Below are 22,423 nucleotides of genomic sequence, written 5' to 3' on the forward strand. Positions count from 1 at the left end.
ACAGTTCAAAAAAATGTCTTGAATAAAAGTTGCTTACTTTTACGTAACGACTCCAAATCTGTAAGAAAAACTAGGGGTTTCTATTTGAGATTTTAAAGTTACCCTCCACCCCACCACCAGGGGGTGTAGTGTGGGTTGGTGTTTGGTGTCATTGGACAGATTTTTGAAAATGATTAAACACGTATTTTTCAGTTTTTTGATCTGATGTTTAGTCCGCGAAATATTCGACCGTTCCACTACTTTTGGGACACCCTGTATAAAAATTACAACATTAATGTTATATGTCCACGGTATATTAGTATTTGGCTAACAATAAGCTTTTGATGGATTTCTTAGGAATATGAATTATTTTGTTCATTAAAAAGGAATATTTTGTTCATTATTCTGTACCTTTTTGGTAAAACATTAAACAATCTGATGTTAATACATTTTACTGACTTTTCAAATTTTCTCGATCTATGCCCATGCATTGACATTAAGTGGTCAATTCTTGCAACAAAAGAAAATGCAAAGTATCTCGTAATCCGTCTGAACTGACGATTAAGTTGGAGGACACATATATTTGCTAAGAGAAAGCAACTGGACTTAAAACTAAGGCAAATTGTACTGGATGTTAGGTCGTAAATCACAATTAACAAGTGCTTAACGGCAAGAAATATAGTGGAATGCTAGAGAAAGCCCAAAGAAAAGTACCATTAAGGGTACCACGTACGACGTACATGTATGACAACATAAACAGTGGCCATACGAGCGATCTCGGGTGTATTACCCATCCACCTGATGGTAAAGGAAAGGGTGAAAACCTACAGGAATGATCAGTAGGAGAGAATAGTAGTTAGGGATAGCAGTATAACGGAATGGAAGGAATAATGAAGAAACGAGCATAAGGTGGCTTGGAGGAGAGTATTAATTCTAAATATCGCAGTCTGGGTGAAAGAGACACTAACTACTTCTTCACCCAGTTCCTTACAGGGTAAGACTTCTTCAGGGTCGACCTATAAAGGATTGGGAAGGTAGCAGATGCAAACTGCACATACTGTGCTGACCTGGCTGACACGGCAGAGAACTGTGTATTCGAGTGCAGAATATTAAATAAGAACCGTAAAGAATTACACTCGTAGCTAGGTAGGTAGGCACTATCCATAATTTACGGCATTCTGTGGGACCAAAAAATATTTAAAGCAAACAAACAGCTCACCTACAATACCATACTTCTTAAAAGTGTAATCATATAACTATGGCAGTGAAGTTTGGCCAATCAAACAAAGAACAGAGAAAATGTTACTACGAACAGGAATGGACTTCTGGAGAAGAGCAGCACTCAAATCAGGAAGAGATCGGATACCAAATGAGAGAATACGAGAAATGTTGGGAGTCACGCATATAATAATTATTGATGACATAAAAACAAAACAACTAATATGGCCATGTACAGAGAATCGCAGATGATAAGATCCTTTAACAGATTTTGGCGAAATCACAAGGGAGAAGAAAAAGAGGAAGGCCGAGAAGAAGCTGAAGGGAGGAAATTGAAAAAAGAACTAGAGGAAACAGAAATTCCTCCAGGTCTATGGCGAAACAGAGAAGAATGGCGATTAGGAATCGGAAGGCGTCGAAGAAAACTGTAAACCGATAGTAGTAGTGGTAGGTAGGGTAAATGCACATACTATAATGTAGGTAGCAATAAGAGGAAAGAATGAATAAGGTAATAATGGAGGCAGTAACCTCAAATTGTCAGAAAGAAGAAAATATTATAGAGGAATCTGCAGCAAAGGTGAGAGAGAAAGAGAAAGAGAAGGAGAAAGAGAGTGTGTGATGGAGATATAGAGAAGACGAGCTATCAATGTGATGCACTGATTTGGAGAGGACGTACCGGATGAATAGTCTGGCTGAGAGGGTGGATTTTGGCAGTCAGGACGCTATGAGTGTATCCGTGAACACGACTCCTCTGGGAGGACTGCGTGTGGATGGACCCTTTTACCCTGAATCCAACACAAGCCAAGTCATCCTTAACGAGACACAATTTGGTACGGTCTTTAGAAGATTTACCACCTCCTTCCCATAAAAAAAATAGCTAGAGTGTTCTTTTTTATTTAAATTTGTCATTATTATGTCTTATTCTTCATTCGTATCATGTTTATTAAATTGTCATTTGATCACTTTTTACTTTTTATGTATTGAATCTTCTGCTATTTTTTAGTTAGTTGTGCTATAATTGTTTCATACTCTTGTATATTATTTTGACTAATTGTCATGATATTTTTAAGATACATATATGTAAGGTATACAGGGTGTAACAAAAATACAGGTCATAAATTAAAGTAAGGTAGGTGTAGGTAATATGGCCATGTACGGTAATATGGCCATCTAAAAAATTTCCTACTATCTTTAGGTTTAAACGACAGAAATCTTGATATTAGCATAGTAATACACATTTAGTGCCGAAATTGTTAAACATATGGTGCCACATCCTGTATCAGAACAGCACGTCATTGTTGTGAAAACTCGCCATTGTAAAAGGTGGTTATTAATTCCATAATTTTTGAAAAAATCTTAACTGGTTCAAATAGGTAAGTTTTTATTATATTAATTGTATTTACGGGTTTCGTGGACCTTAAAAATTATGTACATGTTCTTATTTTATTGTATAATTTTTGATTTATTATATTTTTTCGTAGGCAAATATCAAAATACAGTGTTGAGTAATACGGCCAAGTGAAAAGTAAGGTTATATGGACATGGCCATATTTATCTTCCTGTGGCCATATTACTCTACAATAAATATTTTGCTTGCTGTATTGATTGATTTCTTTTGTTACAGAAATAAAAAATGCCCCAGTATCAGTGCAAGGGCCTACGAGTCAACTGGACCGAAGAAAATTTGGCATCAGCTTTAAGAGCGGTAGAAAATGGTACCGCAGTTAACACAGCTAGTCGTACATATAACATCCCAAGGCGGACACTTCGACGATATTTAGAGCAGGGAAAGCAAGTAAAGTCTTGTCTAGGGCGAAAAACTAAACTTACAAATGCCCAAGAAGCAGAATTAATTCAACGCATTATCCGTCTTTCGCAAATTGGATATCCACTTATTGCAAGGGTACTGTTTAAATGTGTACATCGGTTTACAGAACTCAATAAAATCCCAAATCCTTTCCAAGACAGAAAAGGAATAGCTGGTCGTTATTGGCTACGTGGTTTTATGAAGAGTAATCCTCAAATCAGACCTAGGAAAGCACAAAACTTAAATCCGGCTAGGGAACAAAAACTTAATAAATTCATTGTAAAAGATCATTTTACTAAGCTGGAAGGTATTTTAAGAGAACTGGACATAATAGATAAGCCCGAACGGATATATTATAATGTAGACGAGAAAGGTTGCAGGTTAACACTTCACCACCAGCAGAAAGTTTTAGCGCAAAAAGGTGCAAGAAGATTTGGTGCAATTTTTTCGACTGTTTGGGACGAAACAATGACACCATCTAATATAAAATCCGGCTTTTCTTCAACAGGAATTTATCCGTTCAATCCAGAAGCTATCCCAGAGATAGCGTTTGCTCCTAGTACTATCACATACCAACATCAGGAAGATAAAGAGAATGTGACGTTGTCAGAAACTAACGTTGATAATAAAGCAGATGATTGTATCCCGTCAACTTTAGGCATGCAACAAAAAGATTACCGTTGCCATTCTACTTTGGGATTACAACCGAAAAATAGCTCAAAAGAACTATGTCTAGACACTGATAGTAGCAACTCCTGTCCACCCTCTACTTCGGGTATTCAATCGAAAAATCGTCCGAAAAAAACCCTTTCCAGACACTGATAGTAGCAACTCTGACTCATCCTTTAGTTTGCATGACTCCAGCAGCGATGAAGTTATTGATTCAGAAGACTATCAGAGTGATTCCTTAAACATCCAAAATACTTCATTCACGAGTAGGCTAGAAAACTAGCAATCAATAGTCGAGCTCAAGTTGTTACTAAAGATTTATTCGGCAGCTGTATTAGAATAAGCGATTCAGAAAATATTGAAGCCAATACGCATACCATAGATGGTAAAAAAGTCTCATCAATGCTCCAAAAATTACCAAATCAAACAAAAAAATTTAAGGCCTTGCCTGCTAAGAAAAAGGGAACAAATAAACAAGAATCTTGGTTTTGCAAATTATGCAAGGAAGACAGAATGATAGATATGGATATGAGACTATGTACCGTATGTAGCAGTTATGTCCACGAAGAGTGCATGGGTCATCATAAGACGAAATTGATATTTATTCTCATGCCCTGATTGTGAAAAATAAGATAAAATTAAGTTTCTGTACTGTATTTTCTTAACATTTAATAAAACTATTGAAAATTCTGAAACTATTTTATTGTATTATGTGTTAAGTTTCATAATTTGATATAAAAATTTACTTACTGTAAAGTGGCCATATTGCCGACACCATGTTGGTAATATGGCCAATGGTAGTATTTTTTTAATTACGTCATAAATATCGTATTTTTATCAATTTTGGAAAAATTATAAAATAAATCTATATATAGATAACCCATGTAACTATAATAATAGTTATTTTTTTAAAAAACATATTTGGCCATAAATACAGACAAAAGTTCTTAAGGTGGCCATATCACCTGCACATACCTTACATATTCTGGGACCAAAAATAGTTCGAATGAACCTAACTTACCTTAGTACAAATATACACATAAAAAAGTTACAGCCCTTTTGAAGTTACAAAATGAAAATCGATTTCTCGAATATATCGAAAACTATTAGAGATTTTTTATTGAAAATAGACATGTGGCATTCTTACGACAGGAACATTTTAAAGAAAAATTATAATGAAATTTGTGCACCCCCTAAACATTTTATGGGGTTTTGTTCCCTTAAACCCACCCCCCCCAAACTTTTATGTACGTGCCAATTAAATTATTATTGTGGTACCATTAGTTAAATTGAATATTTTCTAAACTTTTTTGCCTCTCTGTATTTTTTCGATAAGGCAGTTTTTATCGAGATGCAGCTTCTTTTTTAATATGTTTACATAACAAATTTATGGGGGTTTTGTGCCTTTAAACCCCCCAAATGTTTGTGTACGTTCCAATTAAACTATTACTGCGGTACCATTAGTTAAACACAGTGTTTTTAAAAAATTTTTGCCTCTTTTTATTTTTTCGATAAGGCATTTTTATCGACATGTGGCTTCTTTTTAAATATGGTTCAAAATATACCTAAAAATGTAAATCATAAATAAATTTTCATATTATGAATTACCAAGTCTCCATAATCGTACTTATAACCATATACAAATATGTGGTGGATTTAACAAATATTCAAAATATCTCGATAGAAACTGACTTTTCGAAAAAGTACTAGGAGGCAAAAAAGTTTTTAAAACATTGTGTTTAACTAATGGTATTACAATAATAATTAAATTGGAACGTACACAAAAGTTTGGGGGGTTTAAAGGAACAAAACCCCCATAAAATTTTTAGGGGGTGTCCAAATTTCACTATAATTTCTTCCTAAGATACAACTGCCATAAGAATGCCACTTGTCCATTTTCAATAAAAAATCTCTAATAGTTTTCGATGTATTGGAAAAAATCGATTTTCATTTTGTAACTTAAAACTTTTTCTAACTTTTTTTATGTGCACATTTGTACTAAGGTAAGTTAGGTTCAATCGAACTATTTTTGGTCCCAGAATATGTGATTAAATTTATGACCTGTATTTTTGTTACACCCTGTATAATTGTATCCCAAATTTCCAACCTGTACAAAACCAACTCGCAAATTCCATTCAGCGTTTTTGTCGCGCCACTGAATTTTCGTTTCGTGCATTTTCTTGTGTAAGTCAACAAAGTTCCTTAGGCAGTAACCCTAACCTATTTCATGCCTTTCCGTTTATTGCATTCTTTTCTTATCTGACCCTGACACCAGCGGGATTATAGAGAAAGAGAGAGATAGAGATGTGTTTATGGAAAAAATACGCTTTGATCTATCCCAAGAACGTTTCAATGTCAGTAGAGACATTTTTCAAATGACCCACGTCTCCTATCTTACTGGAAATATGACGTTTTAATAAAAAAAGAATTTCACTTGAATTTACACTTGACATTTGACCTTGTCGACTAGCTGGAGATCCCTGATTCCCTCGTTGGCTTTGAATTAATCAGTTGTGATGCTGGAATACAAATTAGGATATTTACTCTCGACCTGTATACTGTACTATAAATAGTAGAAAGGAAAAAGAAAAAAGCAATAAAGCGTTTACTTCAACAACATTTTATAACTTATAGACTTTAATTGTATGCAATATATTATAATAGTGTCAACATCACAATATAAAGTTGCACAAATGCTTTAAATGCAAGTGTTTTATAGGAAAATCAAAACGAAACTTTATCATCATCATCATCATCATCCAGCCTTTTGTGTCCAAAGTTGAACCTAGGCCTCCCCTAATTTTTCCAGTTTTGCCTGTCTTGAGCAGAGCCGGATTTAAGGCAGTGGGGGTCCCTGGGCAGAATTGGTGTGGGGCCCTACCTCCTACCATTCAAAAATTTCTGTTGTTACTATGGTATGTCGCTAACTACAGGGTTTTCGCTTAATTAAAAAAAATGTTGATCTACTTTTACAAATATATTTTTAAATAATAAAAAATACAAGAACTTTAATTTATTTTTTGTTACAGTAAAACATTAAAAATAAACATAGTGAAATATATGGTTAAGCCCGCGTACCTTTCGAGATTTTTTCATTGGGAATTCTTTAATTATGTCGGACATGTCTGGTTGCTTTAGGACATCGTGTTCAATGCCCATTATAGAGAGATGATTCAAACGCTCTTGGCCTATCATAGACCGAAGACGATTTTTAATTAACTTAAATTTTGAGAATAACCTCCCTCCACTGCATTTAGTTAGCATCAGAACTAAACAAACGAAGTGTCACCAGAACATTTGGAAACGTATCATTCACATTCGTTTTACATTCACATTTAGCAGTCGGTACATTTGAAGTTCTTTACTTATATTTGATGAGCTGATTTCCTCTTTAAATGAATTGAAAAAATTCTACAAATTGTACCAATTCAAAATATAGGTTTGCATTTAAATCATTGCTGTCAATGTCGGTAAGCTTCAGTTTCATTGGAAGTTAAATTTCCCAAATAATGTAAAAATCCAAAATTGGAATTAATGGAGTTACATGCAGAAAGCCTCTGACTTAAAGAGGAAATCAAGTGAACTATAACTAGACCAGGGCGCATCTGTAAAAATATTAGTACATTTGGACGTTGAGAGGTGACTCAAATTTTTTTGCAGAAATTGCTTGAAAATAAATCAAATAATAATATTTGAGTTATCCTCCCTCTCAAAAAGGTCCGGAACATTGTTTAAATAATCAAAATGTCAAAAAATTAGGGAAAAATTCGATTTTTTTCTTGGTTTTTTAATTATAACTTTAAAAGTATTCATTTACGAGAAAAGTTGTACTAACATAAAAGTTGCATAATTAAATTTCCTACAATATAGAATTGGTTAAAAATTTAAAAAAATAGTCACCCTTGTTGCAAAATAGCAATTATTGTGAAAAAAACATACAAAAACAAGTATTCGTATTTTACGTTTTTCAACCATTTATGCTACACTTAGGACCTTCATATTTCACCCTGAAAAACTCTCTGATACAATAAAACAATACTGTAAATTTCATTAAGATCGGTTCAACAGATTTTGCAAAATAAATTTTGCAATCCAGCTTTCGTAAAAAAAATTCATTTTTTCAAAATGTTACAGGACTGAAAATAAAGCAGATAGCAAGTTGAAAATTTTTTTGTTTATAGAAGTGTACTGTACCTTTCATTTGCAATTTTACAAAATTAAAATCGATTAACACCACGGCGTCAGGAATTTTTTTAAATAAACATTAATTATTGGTGCTACGCGCAGGACAGCGGATAGTTTGCTCTGATTGGGCATTCCAATGACCGTTGATAATTATTGATACATTTTAATTTTTATTACATTTCGATATAAATAAATAAATTTGTTTATTGCAAAATAAAAACACATACTCTATCCTTTGATATAACAATTTTATTAGCAAAAACTTTCTTTGTTCATATATTTTAACTTAAATAATAAAAGTTAATTATTTTTAAACATATGCAATTGTTTAAACAATATTTCACAAACAATAATAAAATTAGTTTGATTCTTGTGGAATTAAAATATTAAAATACAACAAAATATAGAGTAAGAAAATAATATATTAGATAAAGATTGGAAGACATTTTGGTGGAAATCAACTTGTGTGAATCGAACACCGCTGTCCTGCGCGTAGCACCAAAAATTATTGTTTATTTCAAAAATTTTCTGACGCCGTGGTAATTAATCGATTTTAATTTTGAAAATTGCAATTGAAAGGCAAAAAAATTTTTTAACTTACTATCTGCTTTATTTTCAGTCCTGTAACTTTTTGAAAAAATTAATTTTTTTTGCGAATGCTGGATTGCAAAATTTATTTTGCAAAATCTGTTAATCCGATCTTAAAGAAATTTACAGTATTGTTTTACTGTATCATAAAGTTTTTCTGGGTGAAATATGAAGGTCCTAAGTATATCATAAATTGTTGAAAAACGTAAAATGCGAATACTTGTTTTTGTATGGTTTTTTCGCAATTATTGCTATTTTGCAACTAGGGTGACTATTTTTTAAATTTTTAACCAATTTTATATTGTAGGAAATTTAAGTATGCAACTTTTAGGTCAGTACAACTTTTCTCGGAAATGAACACTTTTAAAGTTATAATCAAAAAACGAAGAAAAAAATCGAATTTTTCCTTAAATTTTTGATATTTTGATTATTTAAACAATGTTTCGGACCTTTTTGAGAGGGAGGATAACTCAAATATTATTATTTGATTTATTTTCAAGCAATTTCTGCAAAAAAATTTGAGTCACCTCTCAACGTCCATCTCAAAACAGATCCGCCCTGGACTGCCCGCCCAGTCTCTGAAATATTTCTTAAAAGAATATAAATTCTTTAAGCGATCTAAGTGCCGCCCATCCTGAATTAAGGTCAATATTTGGATCTTGGAGAATACGACTTGTGCTGTTTGTCCTCTTAGGGATTTCATTTCAAAATATTGCAAATATTCTTGTTTCCAGTAAACACATTCGATGTGAAAGACGCTTTTAAACATTGGATTAACAAGTTGTATCTATATGTAGGGGAAAGATACATATAGTTCATATAGTCCAGCCAGAAAATCAAAGAATGCTATGGCAGCAGGACAACACTCAGCTGCAGTTTTTACAACTAAATTTAGAGAGTGGGCGGCACACGAAATCCACAACGGTAATATACAGAGTGTCCCGAAAAGATTGGTCATAAATTACATTCTGGGGTCAAAAATAGTTCGATTGAATCTAACTTACCTTAGTACAAATGTGCTCATAAAAAATTACAGCCTTTTGAAGTTACAAAATGAAAATCGATTTTTTTCAATATATCGAAAGCTATTGGAGATTTTTTATTGAAAATGGACATGTATGATTCTTATGTCAGGAACATCTTAAAACAAAATTATAGTGAAATTTGTCCACCCCATAAAAATTTTATGGGGGTTTTGTTCTCTGAAACCCCCAAACTTTTGTGTACGTTTCAATTAATTCATTATTATGGTGCCATTAGTTAAACACAACGTTTTAAAGATTTTTGCCTCTTAGTTTTTTTTTGATAAGCCAATTTTTATCGAGATGCGGCTTCTTTTTTAATATGTTTACATAAAAATTTTATGGGGGTTTTGTTCCTTTAAACCCCTCAAATGTTCGTATACGTTCTAATTAAACCAGTATTGTGGTACCATTAGTTAAACACAGGGTTTTTAAAACTTTTTGGCCTCTTAGTCTTTTTTTGATAAGTCACCTTTTATCGAGATGTGGCTTCTTTTTCAAAATATACCGAAAAATGTAAATTATAAATAATTTTTCAGATTATTAACAGGTCTCTATATTTATGTAATCGTACTTAACCATATACAAATATCTCTTGGATTCGACAAATATTCAAAATATCTCGATAAACACTGGCTTATTGAAAAAGTAATAGGAGGCAAAAAAGTTTTAAAAACATTGTGTTTAACTAACGGTGCCTCAATAATAATTTAATTGGAACGTACACAAAAGTTTGGGGGCGTTTAAGGGAACGAAACCCCCATAAAATTTTTAGGGGGTGCACAAATTTCACTTTAATTTTTGTTTGGGATGTTGCTACCATAGGAATGCCACATGTCCATTTTCATTAACAAATCTCTAAACGTTTTCGATATATGAAAAAAAATCGATTTTCATTTTGTAATTTCAAAGGGCTGTAACTTTTTTGTGTGCCCTATTGTATATAGGGTTCAATCAACCTAATCTATATGTAAGTGAGATTCAATCAACCTACACTCACCGGCAGAGAAAACGGGCACCCCAAAAAATGGGTAATTTTTAATGTCTTGTATTTCCTAAACCTGATGTCCGAGTTAAGTAATTTTTTTAATATTTTATAGCCTTATTCTTTATCAATATCGCTGTAATAATATTGTTGCTAGACAGGTACATTGTCATTGTATACAGGGTGTACGAGTCAAACTGTGTTTTTTTCTCAAACTTTGGAACACCCTGTGGAATGTTTTAGCTTTTATAAAATACTAAAATTAAAACCCAACTATAGCCACAGATTTTCTTAACATTCTGTTTTTTTATTCATTCGCTTATGTTGGATAATAAAAAAGTTAGGCACTTTAACAACTACCCCTGTTTTTCGTCAATACACGGTGTTTTTCAATAAGTACGGCAAGCTTTAAGGGGTAATTCTGCATGATAAAATAATGACAGTTTGCTTTATAAACTTATGCCCGCAAATACTTCGTTTCTGAGATAGGGGGTGTTGAAATTGTTCTTACAAACTGACGATTTATTTATTGCTCTAAAACGGTTTATGATATGCAAATTAAATTTGGTAGATTTTAAGAGCTAGTTATTGCGCATTTTTCGGCATACAATTGAGAATTTTATATTCACCATTGGCGTGCATACGGGATATATCTAAAATATTTATACCCGTATACACGCCAATGGTGAATATAAAATTCTTAATTGTATGCCAAAAAATGCGCAATAACCTACCAAATTTTATTTGCATATCACAAACCGTTTTAGAGAAATAAATAAATCGTCAGTTTGTAAGAACAATTTTAACACCCCCTATCTCGGAAACGAAGCATTTGCGGGCATACGTTTATAAAGCAAACTGTCATTATTTTATCATGCAGAATTACCTCTTAAAGTTTGCCGTACTTATTTAAAAACACCCTGTATTAACGAAAAACAGGGGTAGTTGTTAAAGTGCTTAACTTTTTTATTATCCAACATAAGCGAATGAATCAAAAAACAGAATGTTAAGAAAACCCGAGGCTATAGTTTGGTTATAATTTCAGTATTTTATAAAAGCTAGAACATTTCACAGGGTGTTCCAAAATTTGAGAAAAAACACAGTTTGTTTCGTACACCCTGTATACAATGACAATGTACCTGTCTAGCAACAATATTATCACAGCGATATTGATAAAGAACAAGGCTATAACATATTAAAAAATTACCTAAATCGGACATCAGGTTTAGGAAATACAAGACATTAAAAATGACCCATTTTTTGGGGTGCCCGTGTTCTCTGCCGGTGAGTGTATTTTTGAGCCCAGAATCTGTGGTGTAATTTTCCGCTCATAACTGACGGGTTGTCCTTGGACCGTCCCCTGCAGATTTTTAAATTGATATCATCTTCTTGCAAGAATGTCATTAGAAAATTAAATTTATCTTCTGCTTTATAATGACCGATGGCAAAGATACACTTTCAACAGGAGAGAAATCTTCCATGTAACGAAATATCACAGTTAATTGATTGACAAAAATTACTCTATGTGAATAATGTGCTGATTTTTTTAAGTTTGCGACTTTGTGGGGGCCCCCAATATGTGAGGGCCCCGGGCAGCTGCCCAGCCTGCCCCCCTTAAATCCAGCCCTGGTCTTGAGCTTCCTGCAACCAATTTCCATCGATTCTTTTGACGTCGCCTGTCCATTGTGTAGGTGGTCTACCTCCGCTTCTTGTGGTCTCTACACTGTCCTTTTTGGTCCACAGCCTATATCATATCGAATGCTTTGCGAAAGTCTATGAAAGCTAGGACCGATGGTCGGTTGTATTCGATGGATTTTTCTATAGTCCGTTTTATCCCGTGGAGGCGATCATTGGTGCAAATTTTTTCCTGAAACATCCTATTCCAAAATCTGCCAGTTTATATCTCTAGGTAAACATTTTTATTTTGACGGTCCTTTTAACTTTTGTTGTAAAATAAGCTGTGAACACCTGTCTTTGTAATTGTGGTGCTTTGAAAATGCCGAAAATAAACAGTTCAGTGTCATTCATAAAATCAAACTACAGTTTTTCTCAGAAAACTATTACCTCATTGGATTCCTCCAAATTATCATTGTTATACAGTACATTTTTAATAAAAGAATTTGAATCATTGTGTTAAAACGTTAAAAGTAATACATATTGGAAAGTAAACTCTTCAAAAATTTAAACAACCATGGAAAAACTAGTGGTTACAAGGTTCTTTCTGAAGTGGTTCAAATACTAGCGGGACATTTTTGGTTCAAGTAAATATTAGCCAACTCTTATGGTGAATTTGAAAAATGTCCCAGTTACATCACTTGATGTCGAAAGAAGTTTTTCTATGTATTCAGATAGAAGCCAAATTTATGTTTTTGTTAGAAAAATTTTTTTGTTCCATAATTAAAAATAATATCGTTTTTTGTAAATTAAAAATATTGTAAATATTTTTTATTACATGCATATTTTCTAGATAAACTTGAATATTTTTGAGTAAAACACTGCATATTTATGCGCTTATTTAATACCTTTTTATTTGCATATTTGCCTAAGTCTACTTATTATTCTGGTGAATAACTTGTAAATGTCGTTTAACAGGCTATGGGTCCGTAATTCTCGAGTCTACTGGATCGTTTTTTGTGTAATAAAATGTTAAGTGCTCTGTGCCATCCTGTAGGTGTTTGACTTTGGTATTTATAGAGATAAGTTGAACATAACTTGATACATCTTATCTTTAATATTTAGAAAACCAACTATTTTCGCATGTTTTTTGCAATCTCACATTGCAATTTTACATTGACTAAAAATATTCGATTTTGAGTTTTTTCGTTTTCTGAGAAAATTCGCTATAGCAATGTATATTTTCTTTATACCATCAGAAAAAAGTAGAGTTTTCAACTAACAAAAAGATGTTGCAACTTAAAAAAAGCAGATATTATGACGTAAGAATTTTTGAATGAAAATGAGGATGCTTTTTCAAAACTGTCACAAAATAAGAGAAACAAATAAATATTTTAAATAAAAAACATTTAAATGTGTTTGGCATATAAAGAAGTTTTCACAAAAATTATTTTGTAAAAGATAAAAATTAAAACCACACTCTCGTTTATTTGAATCTTTCGCATAAATTTTGAGGATATATGGAAAAAGTGTAAAAATAAATATTTATTAACTACAACTTTGTTATTTAACTTTGTTCATTGAACTTGTAGTTTTGCCAAAAATTGTGATAAACCGTTTTTTTACCCTTAAAATGTCACCCCCTTCCACTTTTCGACCTCAGGTCTCCCCTACATTATTTTTCCTTTAATATTTGTTATATTTTCTTTCTTTTACAATGGCTTCCTTTCTGCTACTATTTTTTTAAAATTATTCTTGATCTTAAAAATATACTATTGGTTTTGGTATAATAATATTATTTTAATATGTTTATAATGTATAAAAAATTACAATTACTAGAAAGGAATTGTTTTAATGTACATTTTAAAATAATTTAATTTACATAAAACATTGTGATTAAAATAAATAAATTACAGCGTTATTAATAAATATCTATGCAGAGAAATTTTAATGAAATATAATTAAATTGAAAAATAAATACTTGTGGATGTCAAATATAGGTTTAAAAGGCCTTTATCATGAACCACAACACCCACAGAATATATGTGGTAAAAAGTAATTAACGAATTGGTTTCTATTCAGTAATATTAAATTATAGTTGAACAAAATATTTTGATACCGTCAATTTGTTAATAATATGCTTCACTGATTTTATTTCTAGTTTATATAGGAATTAGAACATAGACGAGAGTTAGGTTATTTGGACCAAATTATCGCAAAGGCACTAAATACAGTACGTAAATCGTTCTGCTGGACATAGGGAATATACATTGAGATCATTGTGGCAACTGCGCTAACCTGTGTTAGTTGAAACTTCTGTTCGAGTACGAGTTTCTGGTGAAATAGAGCTGTTAGAATGAGTGATTTTGAATGCAAGGCAGTCCATAAATAAATCAAAAACAAAGATTATGACTGATGAATTAATAATTTTACTTTAATTTTTAAAATATCTTTTATTTAAAAATTAATTTTTCAAATTAAACAGACACAGTTTTCCCATTAGATCAAAAATACTTCTACTACAATGTCATGTTTTGACGTTTATTTGTGTCACCCGAAATTAATTGTCAATTTTGAGGTTAATGCTAACAACTATATTGTCATTGAGAGAGCGAAGTTGCCACAATTATCTTAATATAATACAATGTATGTATTTATGTATCTAAATATATACAATGTATGTTCCCTATGTCTAGCTGAACGATTTACGCACTGTATGAGTTAAGGAGGCGGGGGATAAGTGATTTTTTTGAAACTATGGTATAATTATTATATTTTTAAATTAAATAAACATATTCAATTAATTTTAAAGGATATTAAAAATAATTCAAGGCAACATATATTACAAAATAAGAAAACGGTGGAAAATTTTTACATACGCTTCAAAAAATAAATGGATCTTGCGTTGGACATCAGAACGAGTCATTGGATGGAGGATAAACATACAATTAAAAATATTTTATTAGCTTATGAGTAGCTTATGATTAAAGAAGGTAAAAAATCAACATTTATTATTGTTAACCAAAAATAAGTATAAAACAAAAAATGTCTCGACATAATATGTATGCAAAATTTCTGTAGATCGGTCAATTAGTTTTTGAGCTACAATTTCCACCGCCTTTCAAAAAGATAAACAGATTTGAGAAAAACACGTTTAAAGTTTTGTCAAATCGTAAAGTGATGCACATCAGGATATGTTTTTAAATCGCTGAGTAATTTACAAAAGAGAAGCTGCTGCACACTGAGTGTCGAAGGTAACACGCTGTATTCAACACGCTGTATTTCCGGAAATGTTGCTTCGATCAAGCTGAAATTTTCAGAGACTATTCTTAAAGGTTTGCTTAATCAACGTTAAGATGAGAACCGGGATTATATATATTTTTTTGATTTGATTTGTTTGATAGTTTGATATTTTTACCACGTTTCAACTAGGTGCCAATTTTTCGGTTTGTCTTCGGTGTTTCCTAGTACCCTTATATACCTTGATTGCTATTCTCTATTTTGAACCAGCCTCGTTATAAAGGTCACCTCATCTTGTACAATACCTTCAGAAAAAAATAATTTCAACAACTTCGACATACTTTTGGGTGTCGGTTGACTATGATAAACACCGACGGCAGTTCTAATTATATTTTTAGACCGACTTATAGACCAAGAGGCAGCGCTGAAAAATCTCTTTGAATTTACTAAAGCTGTATTTTTCATAGTTGATTACTGTGACTGTGTAGGGAAACATACTGCTGTCGGTCAAGCGAAACGTAGAACAGTGGTTACTGAGAGGGTATCAAAGTTGCTTTCCTACGAAGGTAATTAAATCCATTTACTAAGGCTGAAAATCAGTACACCCTATCTATCTATCTATCTATCTAATCAGCCCTAAACATCCATCCTTGGATATAGGCCTCCTCTTCCTTCTTCCATGCCTCTCTATCTTGGGCAATTTGCATCCAGTACACCCATTCTAAATTAAATATAAATAAAAGTTATTATAGTCGGTCAGCTGTATGACGGGACAGAGCCGGTCGGTCGACCCCAATAGTCGATTGAGAAAATGAAGCATTTTGGCTCGCAATTTTTCGTCCAGCATGGATTTATTTGAAATTTTTACAGAAGGTAGGAAATAGTCCAAGAATCATTTTCTATATCATGCCGCTATCATACGCTAAAACCTTGGGGGTGGTTGCCACCCCATCTCGGAGGTGGGAATTTTGTATTACATTTTAACCATGTAATTCGATCGAAAAAGTGATTCTAAGAAAAAATGTTTTTTACATTTTCTTTGTAAAACTAATATTTTTCGAGTTATTCGCGCTTGAAAATAACAGTTTTTCGACCAAAAAATCGACTTTTTTAGAGGGTTTTTTGAGAATACCTCGAAAAATATTTTTGGCGATAAAAAGTTTATTCAAAAATGATTTTGTAGGATTTTTAACGAGCTATAAGACTGTGTAAATTAAATTCCGTAAGATCCCTTAGTTTTTAATTAGGGCGGGTTTAAAGGGCTCGAATAAGGGGGTGTTTGCTGGTAAATAGAGGTTTTAAATAGCTATATCTGGATAACTATTTACTGTAATGGAAATCTATGCACAGGGTAATTTTAATCATTAAAAAAGCTACAATTTAGTAGTTTATAAATATTTTCGTATCTTCAGTATTTTCGGAGATAGTTTGAAGTAAACGATGAAAAATAATAAATTGCAAAAAATCTATTTTTCTTTAAACTCCAATTTTTCCAAAATTAGGCATTTTAAATAGGTCAAACTCCTTAAGTGTATTGATAATATAAATATAAAAGGAACTACAGAAAAGTGAAGACCAATTTTGAATTAGGAAGGTTGTTAGGGGGTTGTTTTCACTGATTTTTTCGTAGAGAAAAGCAGGTACCGACATTTTTTTGATTATAAGTCGCTTAATTTTCATGCTAGAATTTTTTTTATTATTTTTTTGAAAGGTCTAATTGTATACTTGAGAAAAGATTATTTAAGTTTTTCTCGAAAAATACAAATTGTTTCCATTATTTGGCTTTGAATATTTCAAATTATGCATTTGACCAAAAAAGCTAACTTTTAACATGCCGTATCTCGGTTTGTATTGGTCTTAAAGATATTATTGGAAAAGAATTTGGTTTGTGTTACTAAAAAATATAATTTTGATATCTATAGTTTTTTTGATTAAATGCATATTTTTCGAGGTATTCTCAAAAAACCCTCTAAAAAAGTCGATTTTTTCGTTGAAAAACTTATTTTCAAGCGCGAATAACTCGAAAAATATTAGTTTTACGAAGAAAATGTAAAATATATTTTTTCCTTAGAATCACCTTTTCCATCGAACTACATGGTTAAAAATGTAATGAAAAATTTCCACCCCCGAGATGGGGTGGCAACCACCCCCAAGGTTTTAGCGTATGATAGCGGCATGATATAGAAAATGATCCTTGGACTATCCCCTACCTTCTGTAAAAATTTCAAGTAAATCCATGCTGGACGAAAAAATTGCGAGCCAAAATGCTTCATTTCCTCAATCGAATATTGGGGCCGACCGACCGGCTCTGTCCCGTCATACAGCTGACCGACTATATTAATTTTTATTTATATTTAATTTAGAATGTGTGTACTGATTTTCAGCCTTAGTAAATGGATTTAATTACCTTCGTAGGAAAGCAACTTTGATACCCTCTCAGTAACCCCTGTTCTACGTTTCGCTTGACCGACCGCAGTATGTTTCTCTACACACTCACAGTAATCAACTGTGAAAAATCTAGTTTTAGTAAATTCAAAGAGATTTTTCAGCACTGACTCTCCGTCTATTATTTTTCTTGGAAGAGGTTTCTTCATCCAAAACATTTCATTTTTGCCGATCCATAAGTCTCGTAAATCAGTAATGTCCATCATTTCCTCATCGTCATTGTAATCGCCGGTAATTGTTTCCCTTTCTTCATGATAGTTTCTATTATTGTCCTCTATTTCTGAGCTATCATCAATGAGTTTTGCATCTAATATCTCCTGAAAGTGATAACATTTATTAGGTTTGAATAATTACAAAACCAGAACCAAAACAGATTGTACCAATTGCAAATTTTTTTTGATCTTGAAGAAAAAGATGTCGCAATATACTAATATAGAGGGTGTTTGGTAAAAAATGGCCCACAGCTTAACCTTAGATTCTTGAGGTTAAAATAGGTCGATTTAGGCTAACTTACTTTAGTACAAAAGTTGATAATAACCGAAATACAGGGTGTCAAAGTTAAACTTTTATTTTATTTATTTTTGAATATTTCCTGACAGGCATGGGACAACAACACGAAATTTGGTAAGTGGTGCTGGTATTATACAATCTACTAAATTATGTTAAACAAACGTTTCTGGCTACTACCAGGGGCGTACGACGAGGGAATGTGAATGGTTGACCCTTCCCAAATTCTACGCCACTGGCGGAATTGCTATTCTAGTGCAATTTTTTGATTTTCCAATACTTTCTACGTAAAAAACATACTCTTCATTCTTAACGATAAAGCTATTATATTTCGAGATATTTGAAGCTAAAAACGAAGGAGCATAATACATTAATTAAAATAAGTATGCCTTTTCATTTTTAACTTCAAATATCTCGAAAACTAATGACTTTATCGGTACGAATAAAGAGTATACTATTTGCACATAAAGTGTTGTAGAATCTAAAAATTATGCTAAAATAGCAGTTTCATCAGTGGCGTAGACTTTGGGAAGGGTCAACCATTCACCTTCCCCTGTCGTACGCCTCTGGTAGTAGCCAGAAAGGATTATTTAACATAATTTAGTAGGGTTTACAGTGCCTACACTTTCTGTCAAGTATCATACGGATATGTCAAATTATTTTAAAGTATTCTTTTTTTTTTAAATAATTTATTCTTTATTAAATAATTTTAAGAACTATGTGTGCCCGATACTATAAAACTGTTTGACATATCCGTGTGATACTTACCAGAAAGTGTAGGCACTGTACACTCTACTAAATTATGTTAAATAATTAATCGTTTCTGGCTACCACCAGAGGCGTACGACAGGGGAAGTGAATGGTTAACCCTTCCCAAATTCTGCACCACTGATGAAACTGCTATTTTAGCATAATTTTTAGATTTTCCAATACTTTCTATGCAAATAATATACTCTTCATTCGTAACGATAAAGTCATTAGTTTTCGAGATATTTGAAGTTAAAAATGAAAAGGCACTTCGAATATCTCGAAAACTAATGGCTTTATCGTTACGAATGAAGAAAGTATTGGAGAATCAAAAAATTGCACTAAAATAGAAATTCCGCCAGTGGCGTAGAATTTGGTAAATGTCAACCATTCACGTTCCCCCGTCGTACGCCTCTGGTAGTAGCCAGAAACGTTTGTTTACCATAATTTAGTAGGGTATACAGTACCAGCACCAGTTACCAAATTTCGGGTTGTTGTCCTGTGCGTGTCAGAAAATATTCAAAAATAAATAAAATAAAATTTTAAATTTGACACCCTGTATTTCGGTTATTATCAACTTTTGTACCAAGGTAAGTTAGCTTAAATCATAGATTTATAATACTCTAGATTGCGCCTTACGATCTTAAAATGGGTGACGGTTGCGACAGAGATAAATGAGCCTATTTGGTCGGTAGTCTCTTTCTGATTCAAGGGGAGTATCGACGACGTCACTATCCTACTCGGTCGTCGAGTATTTTAGATCGTTTGACAGTTCGAGCGGATGGCGACGAGAACGGATACGATTCGTATCGAGTGTTCGTAATCCCTATGCTGGTCGTTTGTCTTCGGACGTGGATAATCCTGGTTCGAATCCCATACCAATCTTTACTTTTTTTATTTTTAATTTAATCAATATTGCGTTTATTAGATATTATTACATCTCTAAAATAAATCTATGCAAAGAAATATATAACAAATAAGAAAAACTTTGTAGGTACCTATAGATTTTTAAAAATATAAAAGCCAATGTTATTTTTTTAAATAAGTTAATGGTAGAATAGTATAAAGTAATTAAAAATATTCGTAAAAAATTACCAATAATTAATATTAACATAATGTACCATCGATTTATTAATTGAATCGGTCATTTCAAAAACAACACGAGTCACATATTCCTAATTTTACAGAAGAGCAAAGAAAACTTAATCGAAAGATGGATGAAATGGATGACATCAAAATTCAGAGTTATATTGTAGTTTTGTTCCTAATGTTTTTACTGGGCTGGTGTCGTTTTTGCACACAACGTATATCTTAAAGGAGTCTATTCCTCTCAAAAAGTTAGTTTCTCAAAATTGTGGACTTTGCTGTTTTTGAAATGACCGATTCAATTATAAGTAATTAGACATTATTTTTATTTATGAAACTATTGTTACAATTTTTAAAAAAAGCAGAAGCAAAACAAATAATATTATTCACATCATTCGAATAAGGACGAATTTATATTAATAATGAATGACTTTTATTTTACTATGCAGTTCACAAATATGTATTCCAATATTAACTTACTATACATAGGTACATTTATTATCTACTAGATTTACTTAGGTCCATTTTTCAGATGTAAAAATATCTAATAAACGCAATATTGAGTAAATAAAAATAAAAAAGGTAAAGTAAATGGGATTCGAACCACGATTATCCACGTCCGAAGACCAAAGACCATTTCTCGTCTCCACCCGCTCCAACTGTCAACACATATTACTCGATAAAGTGGGATAGTCACGTCGTCGCTATTCCCCTTAACTTAAAAAGAGACTACCGACCAAATAGGCTCATTTATCTCTGTCGCAACCGTCACCCATTTCAAGATCGGAGGACGCAATCTAGAGTAGGTATTATATATCTATGGCTTAAATCGACCTATTTTAACCTCAGGAATCTAAGGTTAAGCTATGGCCCATTCTTTCCCAAACACCCTGTATAATAAATATGATGCACCTAGAACACGAGGGGTGTAAGTAAAAATTTTTAAGAAATTGGGTTAAATACAAAAATAGACTCCCAAACACATAGAAAACATGGTGGCTTTAAACTTTCTACATAAACTAGTAATAACATAATCAAAAAAGACATGTCATTGAAAGTAACAAGCTAAGTAGTACCTACCTAGATTTATAAATCTGTCTAGAACTTTGAACAAAGTTTTCTCAAAACTTATCACTGACACTCCTTGTGTCCTAAGGGTCTCATATGGAATTGCAAGAGCTTTCAAACGATATCTCATTTGAGCCCCATTGCCATTAAAAAATGTTGGAGTGATTCTTACAATGGCTTAGGGGGAAAGTAACATAATAGAAAATACCGAAAAAAATGTGCTATCTTTAACAAAAGATAAGCCTGTTGCTGGATTTTTCAAAAATATTTCTAATGTCGTAGTTCTGTTTCGTTTTCGTCCGGCTATATCTCTAAGCTATAATTTGCTGTATTATCGATTTTTTTCGTTAGAGAATTCATGCAGATACTAAAGCAACCATAAAATATTCCAATTTAGTTACAGAAAGGATTTCGTCTTTGTATCGTTCAGAACAAGATATGCTCTAGGGGAATTACTGGCTGTTTCCCGTCGCTTTGTAAATATTTATAAAATGTTTCTGATCGGTAATGCTGTAACGATTCTAATTAAAATTGTAAGATTCTTTAAGAGATTAGGCTGCTGCCTAAGTCGGAAAACGGGGAATATAAATTCTATAGGGAACATTCGTTTTACATTCATTTACTGGCTGCTGGTGCACTTTCTCCAATCGTATTTTATCGTCCTCTGGAGAATCCGTTTCCTTGTTTATTGCGAATTTTCGAGTAAAACCCAAAATTGCAAAAATCAGGATCGGACTATGAAATTGTAATTAAAATTAAAGCTAATATGTAATGTAACACACTAATAACAAAAAAGCCGCCTTAAAATGTTAACAAATTATCATCACCATTCTCTTTGCCTTTACTTCCATGCGGGATAGGCTTTCTTAATTAAATTTCTCTACTATAAGTTTCTGTCTTGAGACCAACATCAATCCCCTTTAACGAAATCTCCTGCCTAAGCTTGATCTCTCAAGTTCCTTGACTACTACTCCTAATACTTTACCATACAAAGATACCATTTTATTTGTAGTGACTCAATCTTTTAAGGAACATTCCAAATACTCTGTTTATCTGTAACTTTTGATGGATAATCTATCCCACCGAGTCATACTATTCCTTATATTCAGTTTCAACAAATGCCTGGCAGCCCCCTGTAAACTGTTGGATGGATTAGTAGGCTTGACATCCACATCTGCCCACGATATGATGTTGGATGGGTTCATAGGCTTGACATCCATATCAGCATTTGACGTTTGAAGCCGAGAGTCTTTGACAATATAT

This window comes from Diabrotica virgifera, chromosome 7 (genome assembly GCF_917563875.1).
Source record: "Diabrotica virgifera virgifera chromosome 7, PGI_DIABVI_V3a".
NCBI lineage: Eukaryota > Metazoa > Arthropoda > Insecta > Coleoptera > Chrysomelidae > Diabrotica > Diabrotica virgifera.